Below are 12,954 nucleotides of genomic sequence, written 5' to 3'. Positions count from 1 at the left end.
CCCCCCCCCCCCCCCCCGACCCCACCTTAGATCTGACTTGTGCCCTCCTCTCGCCCTTATATCTGAGTCGTGCTCTCTTCTTCCTTTATATTCCCTGGAGTTTAGAAGAATGAGAGTTGATATCATTGAAACTTATAAAATTGTTAGAGGGGTGACAGGGTAGATGCTGAGAGGCTGCTTCCACTGGTTGGATAGTCGAGAACTAGGGGACATAATCTCAAAATAAAGGGTCATTTAGGACCGAGGTGAGGAAAATTTTCATCACTCAGTTGGCTGTGAATCTTTGGAATTCTCTACCCAAGAGGGCTCTAAATGCAGTTCAAGGAATATATTCAAAGTTGAGAAAAATAGATTTTTGGACTCTAAGGGAATCAAGGGGTTTGTTGATAGAGCGAGAAAGTGGAGTTGAGGTAGAAGATCAGCCATGATCTTATTGAATGGTGGAACAGGCTCAATGGGCCATATGGCCTGCACCTGATATAATTTCATTCTCTCCTCAGTCATTTGTGCTTGAATTATGCTCCCCTCTGCTCACTTAGACCTGCATTGTGCGCACCACTCCCCTTATACCTTTTTTAAAAAAAATCACGGTCTGTGGGTGTTGCTGGCGAGGCCAGCATTTATTGCCCATCCATAATTGCTCTTGTAAAGGTGGTGGCGAACTGCCTTCTTGAAACGCTGCAGTCCGTGTGGTGAAGGTTCTCCCACAGTGCTGTTAGTTAGGGAGTGCCAGTATTTTAACCCAACGACAATGAAGGAACGGCGATATATTTCCAAGTCGGGATGTTGTGTGACTTGGAGGGGAACGGTCAGGTGATGGTGCTCCCATGTGCCTGCTGCCCTTGTCCTTTTAGGTGGTTGAGGTCGTGGGATTGGGAGGTGCTGTCTAAGAAGCATTGGGGAGTTGCTGCAGTGCATCCTGTAGACGGTACACACTGCAGTCATGGTGCGCCGGTGGTGAAGGGAGTGAATGTTTCGGGTGGTGGGTGGGGTGCCAATCAAGCGGGCTGCTTTGTCCTGGATGTTGTCCAATTTCTTGTTTGTTGTTGGAGATGCACTCATCCAGGCAAATGGAGAATATTCCATCACACTTCTCACTTGTGCCTTGTAGATGGTGGAAAGGCTTGGGGGAGTCAGGAGGTGAGCCACTCGCCGCAGAATATCCAGCCTCTGTCATGCTCCTGCAGCCGCAATATGTATGTGGCCTGTCGAGTTAAGTTTCTGATCAATGGTGACCCCCAGGATATTGATGGTGGGGTCTTTGGCGGTGGGAATACTGTTGAAAGTCAAGGGGACGTGGTTGGATTCTCTCTTGTTGGAGATGGTAATTTCCTGGCGCATGTCTGGCTCGAATGTTACTTGCCACTTATTAGCCCAAGCCTGCATGTTGATCATGTATTGCTGCTTGGGGGCACGGAATGCTTCATTATGTGAGGGGTTGCGAATGTAACTGAACACTGTAGAATCATCAGTGACCTTCCCTATTTTTGACCTTATGATGGACGGAAGGTCATTGATGAAGCAGCTGAAGATGGTTGGGCTTATGACATTGCCCTGAGGAACTCCTGCATCATTGTTCTGGGGCTGAGATGATTGGCCTCCAAAAACCACTGCCATCTTCCTTTTTGCTAGGTATGACTCCAGCCACTGAAGATTTTTCCCCCTGATTCCGACCTGCATCGTGGCCCTCCTCTCTGCTACACCTGCATAGTGTTCTCAACTTCCCATGATATTGCATCGTGCTCTCATCTCCCATATACCTGCATCGTGCCCTCATCTCCCCCCATATACATGGATCGTGCTGTCCTCTCTCCCTATATAACATCATCGGGTCTCCACTCCTCCTTATACTTGCAACGTGCTCTCCACTGCCCCCTTATAACTGCATCATGCTCTCTTCGCCCCTATACGGGAATCGTGTTTTCCCACCCCACTTATACCTGTATCGGGCTCTCCTCTCCCACCATTTATATCTGCATCGTGCTCTATCTTCCCCCTAACACCTAAATTGTAATCGCCTCTCCCCTAAACCTACATCGTCCTCTGCTCTCCCCCGTATACCTGCATCGTGCACTCCTCTCCGTCATTATACAAGTATCATGCTCTCCTCTCCCCCTATACCTGCACAAGCCCTCCTCTACCCCTCATAAGCAGTATAGATGGAAGCATAAAATTTGAGAGAGAGTTGAACAAATTAAGTGAATGGGCAAAACTGTTGAAAATGGATTTCAATAAAGGCAATTGTGAGGTCTTCCACTTTAGACCTAAAAAGGATAGGTCAGAGTACCTTCTAAATGTTGAAAAGCTCGAAAGAGACTTATTGGTCCATGTATACAGCTCATAAAAATGTCAGAGACATTGACAGAAAATAATCAAAACGACGAATAGAATTCTGGCCTTTATATCTAGAGGACTGGAATACACGGGGGTAGAAGTTATGCCATAGATATACAAAGCCCTGGTTCGAACAAAACTGGAGCATTGTGTTCAGTTCTGCGCACGGCACCTTATGTTGGCCTTGGAGGAATTGCAGCCTAGATTTACTGGAATGATACCTGGACTCCAATGGTTAAATTACGAGGAGAGATGACACAAACTAGGGTTGTATTCCCTAGAATTTAGAATTAAGGTGTGATTTGACCGAATTTTTCAAGATATTAAGGGAAGCTGATAGTGTGGATCGAGAGAGACAATTTCAGCTGGTTGCAGAATCTAGGACTGGGTGACTTAGCCGAAAGATTGGAGCCAGGACTTTCAGAAGTGAAGTTAGGAAACACTTCTACACACAAAGCGTGGTAAAGGTTTGGAACTGTCTTCCGCAAATGGCAATTGATGCTAGCTCAATTGCTAATTTTAAATCTGAGATAGATAGCTTTTTTGCCAAACAAATGTATTAAGGGAAAAGGGCCAAAGGCAGGTTTATGGAGTTAGATAACAGATCAGCCATGATCTTATCAAATGGCGGAGCGGGCTCGAGGGGCTGAATGGCCTATTCCTGTTCCTATGTTCCTATGTTGTCTGAAAAATTCCTTCACAAAACAGAAATGTACTTGTCCCAGCAAACATCCGAAACCATAAATCATGTAAACATTGTTAGAAATGAACTCAGAAACTCTCTGTGCAGAAGCCATATTTATTTCAATCAACAACAACAAAATCTCTGAACAATGCCGAAAATTTCCAATCTACTATCTATAATTATTTGATAATACCATATCTACAATTTATGCTGGTCAACTCATGTCTTCTTGTTTGTGAACTAAAGCGAAGTGAATACTTTGAAGAAGTACAGAAAGGGTAGACAAATGTAATGAAGTAGATGCAATATATTTGGATTTTCAAAAGGCCATCGATAAGGTGCAGCATTGTAGACTTATGATTAAGGTCAGAACATGTGGAATCAGGGGGAAAATAGGAAAATGGATCGCAAGCTGGCTCCAAATAAGAAATAGAGTGCAGGGGTGACAGGTAGTTACTCAAACTGGCAAAAGGTGAGAAGCAGTGTTCCAAAAGGATCGGTGCTGGGACCACTGTTGTTCAGCATTTACATAAATGATTTGGACTCGTTGATTGGCAGAATTATTTCAAAATTTGTGGACATCAAATTGGGGGCCATAATTAATATCGAGGAGGGCTGCGAGAAAATACAAGATATTCATAAACTTGCAGAATGGGCGTGCAATTGGCAAATAAATTTCAATGTCGATAAGTGTGAGGTATTACGTTCTGGTAGGAAGAATAAGGTGGCCACATACTGCTTGGATAATAAGGGTCTAAATGGTAGAGGCCCAGATGTATCTAGGGGTACAGATACACAAATCACTAAAAGTAGCGACATACGTTAATTAGGCCATTAAAAAGTACACCAAGCTATGGGGTGCATTTCTAGAGGGACAGTATTGAAAAGCACAAAGTTATGTTAATCTCGCTTCGAACCTTCGTTAGTCCACATGTGGAGTAATGTGAACAGGTCTGGTCTCCATGTAATAAGAACGATATGGAGGCACTGGAGAAGGTGCGAAAAAGATTAACCGGGGTGATGCTAAAACTAAGAGATTATACCTATCAGGAAAGACTGAGTAGGCTGAGCTACTTTTCTCTAGAAAAGCGAAGACTGAGCGGTGAACAGATTAAGATTAAGATTATGAATGTGTATAATAGAGGGGACGTAAAGAAGATGTTTCGATTTGTAGGGGAGACCAGAACGAAGGGACATAAATATATGATGATCACGAATAAACCCAATACGTACTTCAGCAGAGTGTTTAGAATGTGGAATTCGCTACCATAAGGAATAGTTGAGGCGACTAGCATAGACGCATTTAAGGGGAAGCTGGATAAACACGAGGTAGAAAGGAATAAAAGGAGATGCCAATAATGCTGTGACCAATGTTTTATATGTTTTATCACTTTATCCGGCTTTCTCCAATCACATTTGAATTCAACGTTGCGCTATATGTTAGCAGTCACTGGTAACCCTGAAAGATTGAAGATAGTTCCCGTGGGAACCTTGAACATGAGCGTACGAAGGTTACTGGATGAAGGGCATCGGTAGCAAAGCACAGACAAATCCTGTCGAGATCTAGAATTACGATCAGGGGCGGGGCAGCTGTAAGAGTTTCCCTTCCTTGTGGTTAAAGCTCAACTTTAGTAATATTATCATTTGGAAACTTCGGCGAGATCTATAACGGGCCTGTTTTGCGCCCCAGCCGAAGTTAAAATTTAACAGGACTGAGGCGAATTGTAGTGCAGCACTCCCACTTTCAAATAGAATCTGGCTTCCTTCGCCATTATTGCTCAACGAGTCACCGGAAGAACGCGTGGAAACAGCGTGAGAGCTCAATGTAAACTATTGAAGAAGAAATGTTCGACTTTATTATTTGAGGTAAATCACTACTGCAATTATATAATGACAACAATAACAACTTGTGTTTATATAGCTCTTGGAACGTCGTCAAACTTCCCCAATTTCTTGGCAGATCAGTAATAATGCAAAAATGGACGCAGTGACAATGGAGGTAGGAGAAGAGGTGACCATAAGAACATGAGAAATAGGAACAGGAGTAGGCCATACCAACCCTCGAGCCTGCTCCGACATTCATTCATATCATGGCTGATTTTCGACCTAAATTCCAATTTCCGATTCCCTAATTCCTTGATTGCCCTAGGGTCGAAAAATATATCCTTCTCAGCTTTGAAAATATTCAAAGATTCAGCATCCACAGCCCTCTGTGATAGAGAATGCCAAAGATTCACAACCATCTGAGTGAAGAAATTCCTCCTATCTCAGTCTTAATTAGCCGACCAGTTATCCTAAGATTATGCTCCCTAGTTCTAGACTCTCCAGCCAGTGGAAACAACCTCGCAGCATCTACACAATTATCTAGCCGACGCCTAATCAATGATTTCTAAAGGCGTAGCGTCATTGTATTTGTGCTCTATTTTTAAACCTAAGGATATCTAATGCTTTTCTAACAGCCATATCAACTTGTCCTGCCACTTTCAATTAGTTATGTACTTAAGCACCCAAGTCTCTCTGTTCCTGCACTCTGTTTAAATTTGTACTTTTTTGTTTCTATTGCGTCTCCTCAATCTTCCTTCCAAAATGCATAACTTCATACTTCTCTGCATTAAATTTTATCTGCCATGTGTCTGTCCATTTCAACAGTCTGCTTATGTCTTCCTGAAGTCTGTTACTAGCATGCTCACTGTTTATTACATTTCCGAGTTTCATGCTGTGACATGTGGCTTGGCAAAGGGTAGGATATGGACTGGAAAATTTTGGTTGAGCTGAAATTTATGGAATGTGGCGAATGGGAGACCGGATAGGAGCGTTTTTGGAGCAATCGGTTCTCTAGGCATAGATGAGCGTCTCGGTAGCAGATGGCATGGATTGAAAATTGGTTAACAGACAGGAAACAGAGAATAGGAATAAATGGGAATTATTCGGGGTGGCAGGCAGTGACTAGTGGGGTACCGCAGGGATCAGTGCTTGGGCCCCAGCTATTCACAATATATATCAATGATTTGGATGAGGGAACCAAAGGTAATATTTCCAAGTTTGCTGACGACACAAAACTAGGTGGGATTGTGAGTTGTGAGGAGGATGCAAAGAGGCTTCAAGGCGATTTAGACAAGTTCAGTGAGTGGGAAAATACATGGCAGATGCAGTATAATGTGGATAACTGTGAAGTTATCCACTTTGGAAGGAAAAACGGAAAGGCAGAAATGCAATTAAATGGTGATTGATTGGAAAGTGTTGATGTGCAAAGGGATCTGGGTGTGCTTGTACTCCAGTCACTGAAAGCAAACATGCAGGTGCAGCACTTAGGAAGGCAAATGGTATGTTCGCCTTCATTGCACGAGGAGTTGCGTACAGGAGCAAGGTTGTCTTACTGCCGTTACACAGGCCCTTGGTGAGACTACACCCGGAGTATTGTGTGCAGTTTTGGTCTCCTTACCTAAGGACGGATATACTTGCCATAGAGGGAGTGCAGCAAAGGTTCATCAGACTGATCCATGGGATGGCAGGACTGTCGTATGAGGAGAGATTGGGTAGACTTGGCCTGTATTCTATCGAGTTTAGAGGAATGAGAGGGGATCTCATTGAAACATATAAAATTCTGACAGGGTTAGACAGACTGGATGCACGGAGAATGTTTCCCCTCGCTGGGGGGTCCAGAATGAGGGGTCAAAGTTTCAGGATACGGGGTAGAACATTTAGGACAGAGATGAGGAGAAATTTCTTCAATCAGAGGCTGGTGAAGCTGTGGAGTCCTCTACCACAGAAGGCTGTAGAGGCCAAGTCACTAAATATATTTAAGAAGGAGCTAGATAGATTTCTAGAGACAAAAGGCATCAAGGGGTATGGGGAGAGACCGGGAATATGGTATTGAGATAAGAGGATCAGCCATGATCATATTGAATGGCGGAGCAGGCACGAATGGCCGAATGGCCTACTCCTGCACCAATTTTCTATGTTTCTATAGGCTGTGACAGATGACGAAATATTATAGAATTGCATGTAAACATTCTTGTGTTGGACAATGTGTCGGAGTCAGAAGCTCAACTCGGAGTCGTATAGGACTCTGAGATTTCAAGCAATCTGTTTCATCCAGATACAATAGCCAGTGAGGAGATTGGATCAATGAGAGGGTACTCAATTTCTGGCGGGTGATGATGGCTTCATTGTTCCCAATGTTCCCAATTGGATATTGCACAACCAATATGACAGAAGAGAGGTAGTGTATGGCTCTAGAGAGATGGTGAAGAGATAGAGCTGGCTGTCATCAGCCTACACGTGGAAGCTGACCCCTATCTGTAGACGTTGTTGCCAGGGGAAGCTTGTGGATGAAGACCAGGATTGGACTCAGAACAGATCCCTGGACAACTCGAGCTAACATCGCGAGCTGAAAAGAGAAACAATTTCCGGAGAAGGATTGGCTATAATCGCAAAGGTAAGAGTGGAAATCAGCAAAGCCAATCTCTATGAGATGAATTAACAGAAGAAAAGCGTTGGAAGAGGCTGGTTTGGTCATCTGATAATTATTGCATCATGATTGTCCATTTTGTCACTGAATTCAATAGTTAGCATGATGAGAATGCAACTGTTGGGTTTTTCTCTGATTCAGTGAAACACCTGTGGATTCTCACTGAAGCTAAGAACCACAGATACATGTATTTATAACATTAAATAATATGGAGTTAATTTATTTTTCCCTCCATTAGATAATACAATTAAAAATATCTCCATAGTTCCATCGAGTTTCAGCTTGGCTCAGATACAACACTTCCTGGATCAGAAGGCAATGGTTGAAAAACCCACACCAGAATTTCCACGCGAACTGATGCTGACTCGATCAGTGCGGAGAGAGCTTTGCAGTGTTGAAGCTGTCGCCCTTCTGAACTGTCTTCAAGCATAGGTTCCTTCCACCTGCTCTGTTTAATTTTAAGGTTGCAATCGAAAGATTCTAAGATTAATATTCGGGGAGGATGAAAGAAATCGGTTTCAGGGCCTTTTTGATGCGAAACTATCTGTTGACTCGCAGGATAACTAGCTCTGTGGGCAGTTTCTTCTTAACTTTCATTTTTGCTATCCATGTAGTAAACCGTTTTATTATTACAGGAAGTGAATACAACACCGATTCAAATTGGCCTTAATGGCTAGTTAAAGTCAACTAATTTTCTTATAAAAATCCATTTGATAGTAATTACATTGCTCTATTTTATTCAGCTAGTCGCGCAGTTTTATGTCATCAGAAAGCTGCAAAATCATACTAGATGCATTCGCCTTCTGCAACAGCGGTCGGGAATCAAGGTATGGAGCAGAATGGAACCCTGCAGAATTGAATTATAAATGAGCTTCAAGCAGAAAACGATTTCTTTATCACCACAGCACCTCGTTGCTACGCTACGGGAATGCACTGATTTTGCTGATGTGTTAGCGAAACAGACGTCAGGAGATCAATTCCTTCCTCGGAAAATGCGATATTGAATTCAATATATTTATTAATTTGCGACTCGCGCCGGAAAGCTGACCGTGAACGCTGCCAAATTACCGCAAAAAATGCAACTAATATCCTTTGGGGATGGAAACCTGCCATCTCTACCCGTCCAGCCCATACACAATGTAAGCCTTGAATCTTTTAGTGCCATCCAAAGGGGCCAAATACCGCATCCAGTTATTAAACACAATCGTTACCACGCAAGAAGGATGCTCCGCAAAAGCATCTCAGGTCCATTGGGGATGGACGTTACCCATACTCTTTGAATAAATATTTAAAGAAAAGTCCATTCGGTTTCCCAATTTTACATGTTTCTTTAGTAGCATCAAATGCGGGAATTTATTAATTCCCTTTGACACTTCAAATACATGACTTTAACTGTTTGTGTTGAATTATATCAATCCAGTATGACTTTATAGTTTGCATGTGAACATCCGAATAGTAAGTTTACAGCAAATACAAATTCAACTCCTTTCTTGAAATTCAAATATACCACCACTGAACAAGTTCTTAACATACAAAATAATCGGCGAAACACGACCCCTTTAATTCTTAGGTAATGCTGCAAGGACACCGAGTCATTGGTGTAATTTTGTAAACCTGATAGCTCCAGTCTATTGAAATTGCATTTCCTGTCATAATACTGCTGCTAAGCAACCATGTACTGTAGAATGGCCCAAAGGTTTGCACATATAAGCAATTGATTCGAGTAGCTTACTGGTGAGTAATTACTTGTTCAGTTCCAAACTGTCCCTGATTGCGCAACGCTAGCACTTTTCTAGATAACTATCAAAGACACTATGACACGCTGGATAGAATGACACTAATTATTCTACACCGAACACATATTAGCATACTGAACAACACTTTAATTCTACAAATACAATATTCAAATGTACATTGGAGTCTGCAGCACACGTGACGGGGGTGCGTTTTCTCCGCGGTAAACCAACTCTAATCCAGCATGCGATGTGAACAGTAAGACGAAAAATGCAAGAAATCACCATGGTGGGCGAAAAGTGCTTAATTTAACCGCAGTAAATAAAGTATTGCATAATGCTACAGCATTCAATAGCTTCTATTCAAGTGTTGGTGAAGTATATTTATGGATATAGTACCATTTAAAATTAGAGCGAGGAAGATTGAAGAATTGTAAATCATTCTGTTAGCAATAATGTGAAACTTATAGAATAATTTAAGCAATCTCTATATGTGGAAGAACGTGATATGCCCTTCTAATGCGTGTGATGGGAGCTATCTTGCCTCACAGATGCATCACAGATTTATATTTCCTTCGACTGTCCTTTTGCGATGTGGCAAGACAGAGCGCAACAACAATCTTCGATGTGATTCCGTAAGAAAACGTTGAAATCATGAATTGTTTTAGGAATGGAGCAATTCCAAGGAACACTGAACATTTGACGTTCTTGCATTTATCAACATCCTGGGTGGTCACCATTGACCAGAAATTTAACTGGACACATAAATACTGTGTCTACAAGAGTAGGTAAGAGGCTGGGTATTGTGCGGCGAGTGACTCACCTTCTGACCCTCCAAAATCGTTCCACCATCGACAATGCACAAGTCAGTAATGTGATGGAATACTCTTCACTTGCCTGGATGAGTGCAGATCCAGAACACTTAGGAAGTTCGACACCATCCAGGGCAAAGCAGCCCACTTGATTGGCATCCCATCCACCACCTTAAACATTTACTCTCTCCACCACTGGCCCAACGTGGCTCAAGCAACTAGCCAAGGCTTCTTCGACAGCACATCTCAAACCCGGGACCTCTACAACCTAAAATGTAAAGCGCAGCAGGCACATGGGAACACCACCACCTGCACGTTACCCTTGAAGTCACACACCGTCCTGACTTGGAAATATATCGCGGTTCCTTCATCGTTGCTGGATCAAAATCCTGGAACTCCCTACCTAACCGCACTGCGGGGCTGTCTCTACCATCTAGACTGCAAAGGTTCAAGAAGGTGACTCGCCACCACCTGCTCAAGGGCAATTCAGGATGGGTCGTAAATGCTGGCCTCGCCAGCGATGCTCACATCCCATGAATGAATAAAAAAAATCTATTACTTTCGTTTTGTGTTCTTATAGTTAATGCTCACCGAGTAAATAAAGTGGCGTTATTACTCTGTTGCACAAAATTAGAAAATAGGAACTTAGGTATATATGAACAGGAATCGGTCATTCAGCCCCTCGAGCCTGTGCTGCTATTCGGAGAGATCATGGTTAATCTGTACCCTAACTCTATCCACTCGCCTTGGCTTCATATCTCTTAATAACCTTGGCTAACTAAAATCTATCGACCTCAGATTTAAAATTATTAAATGAGCTAACATCTACTGCTTTTTGGTGGAGAGAGTTCCATACTTCTACAACCCTTTGTGTGAAAAAGTGTTTCCTAACTTCTCACCTGAATGGCCTCGGTCTAATTTTATGGTTATATCCCAGTGTCCTAGAACTCCCTACCAGCGGAAAAAGTTGACGTCTATCTATCCTATCAATTCTTAGAATTACATAGAATGTACAGCACGGAAACAGGTCATTCAGCCCAAAATGTCCGTGCCCGTGTTTATGCTCCACATAAGCCTCCTCCCACCTTTCTTCATCCAACCCCATCAACATATCCTTCTATTCCCTTTTCCCTCATGTGTTTATCTAGCTTCCCCTTAAATGCATGTGCGCCATTCACCTAAACTACTCCTTGTGGTAGCGATTTCCACATTCTAACTACTATCTTGGTAAAAACATTTCTCCTGAGTCCTGTATTGGATTTATTAGTGACGACCTCATATTTATGGCCACAAATTCAGGTCTTCCCCACAAGTGGAAACATCTTCTCTACATCTACCCCCTATCAAACCCACTCATAATCTGAAAGACTTCTAACAGGTCACCCCTCAGGCTTCTCTTTTCTAAAGAAAAGAGCCCGGGTATGTTCAATCTTTCCTGATAGGTGTAACCTTTCAGTTCTGCTGTCCCCTTACTAAATATTTGTTGCACCTCCTCCAGTGCCTCTATATCCTTTTTATAAGATGGAGACCAGAATTGTTCACAGTACTCCAAGTGTGGTCTAATCAATGTGCGATACAAGTTTAACATAATTTCCCTGCTTTTCAATTGTTTCCAGCTAGAAATTAACCCCAGTGCTTTATTTGCATTTGTATGGCCTTATTAACCTGCATCGCTACATTTAGTGATTTATGTTTCTGTACCCCTCGATCCCTTTGCTCCTCTACACCATTTAGACTCTTACTTTGCAAGGATTATGTGGACCTTGTATTCTTCCTACCAAATGTATCACCTCACAATTATCTATATTGAAATTAATTTACCAGTAACACGTCCATTCTGCAAGTTTATTTATGCATTCCTGCAATTTGTCGCATACTTCCTCAGTATTGACAATTTGCCCCAATTCGATGCCGTGCTCAAATTTTGAAATTGATCCTTCGATCCCTGAGTCAAAATCGCTTATGAAAAACGTGCACAGCAATGGTTCTAGCATCGATCTTTGTGGAGCACCAATTCCCACCTTATGCCAATTTGAGTAACTATCTTCAACCCCTACTCTCTGTTTTCTGTTTTGTAGACAGATTGCTATACATTCTGCTACTTGTCCCCTGACTCCACATGCTCTGCTCCTCGTCACGAGTTTACTATGCGGTACCTTATGAAAGGCCTTTTGAAAATCGAAAGATATTACATCTGCTACATCAACCTTGTCTACCTTTTCTGTTACTTCGTAAAAAAAATCAATAAGGTTGGTCAAGCATGACCTTCCCTTTTGAAATCCGTGCTTTTCTTTATAATATTTTTGGTTTTCTCGGTGTTTTTTCTAATACATAGAATCATAGAATCATAGAAGTTTACAACATGGAAACAAGCCCTTCGGCCCAACATGTCAATGTCGCCCAGTTTATACCATTAAGCTAGTCCAAATTGCCTGCACTTGGCCGATATCCCTCTATACCCATCTTACCCATGTAACTGTCCAAATGCTTTTTAAAAGACAAAATTGTACCCGCCTCTACTACTGCCTCTGGCAGCTCGTTCCAGACACTCACCACCCGTTGAGTGAAAACATTGCCCCTCTGGACCCTTTTGTATCTCCCCCCTCTCACCTTAAATCTATGCCCCCTCGTTATAGACTCCCCTACCTTTGGGAAAAGATTTTGACTATCGACCTTATCTATGCCCCTCATTATTTTATAGATTTCTATAAGATCACCACTAAACCTCCTACTCTCCAGGGAAAAAAGTCTCAGTCTATCCAACCTCTCCCTATAAGTCAAACCATCAAGTCCCGGTAGCATCCTAGTAAATCTTTTCTGCACTCTTTCTAGTTTAAAAATATCCTTTCTATAATAGGGTGACTAGAACTGTACACAGTATTCCAAGTGTGGCCTTACTAATGTCTTGTACAACTTCAA

The sequence above is a fragment of the Heptranchias perlo genome, chromosome 16 (genome assembly GCF_035084215.1).
Source record: "Heptranchias perlo isolate sHepPer1 chromosome 16, sHepPer1.hap1, whole genome shotgun sequence".
In the NCBI taxonomy this organism is placed as follows: Eukaryota; Metazoa; Chordata; class Chondrichthyes; order Hexanchiformes; family Hexanchidae; genus Heptranchias; species Heptranchias perlo.
This window is presented reverse-complemented; position numbering follows the sequence as displayed.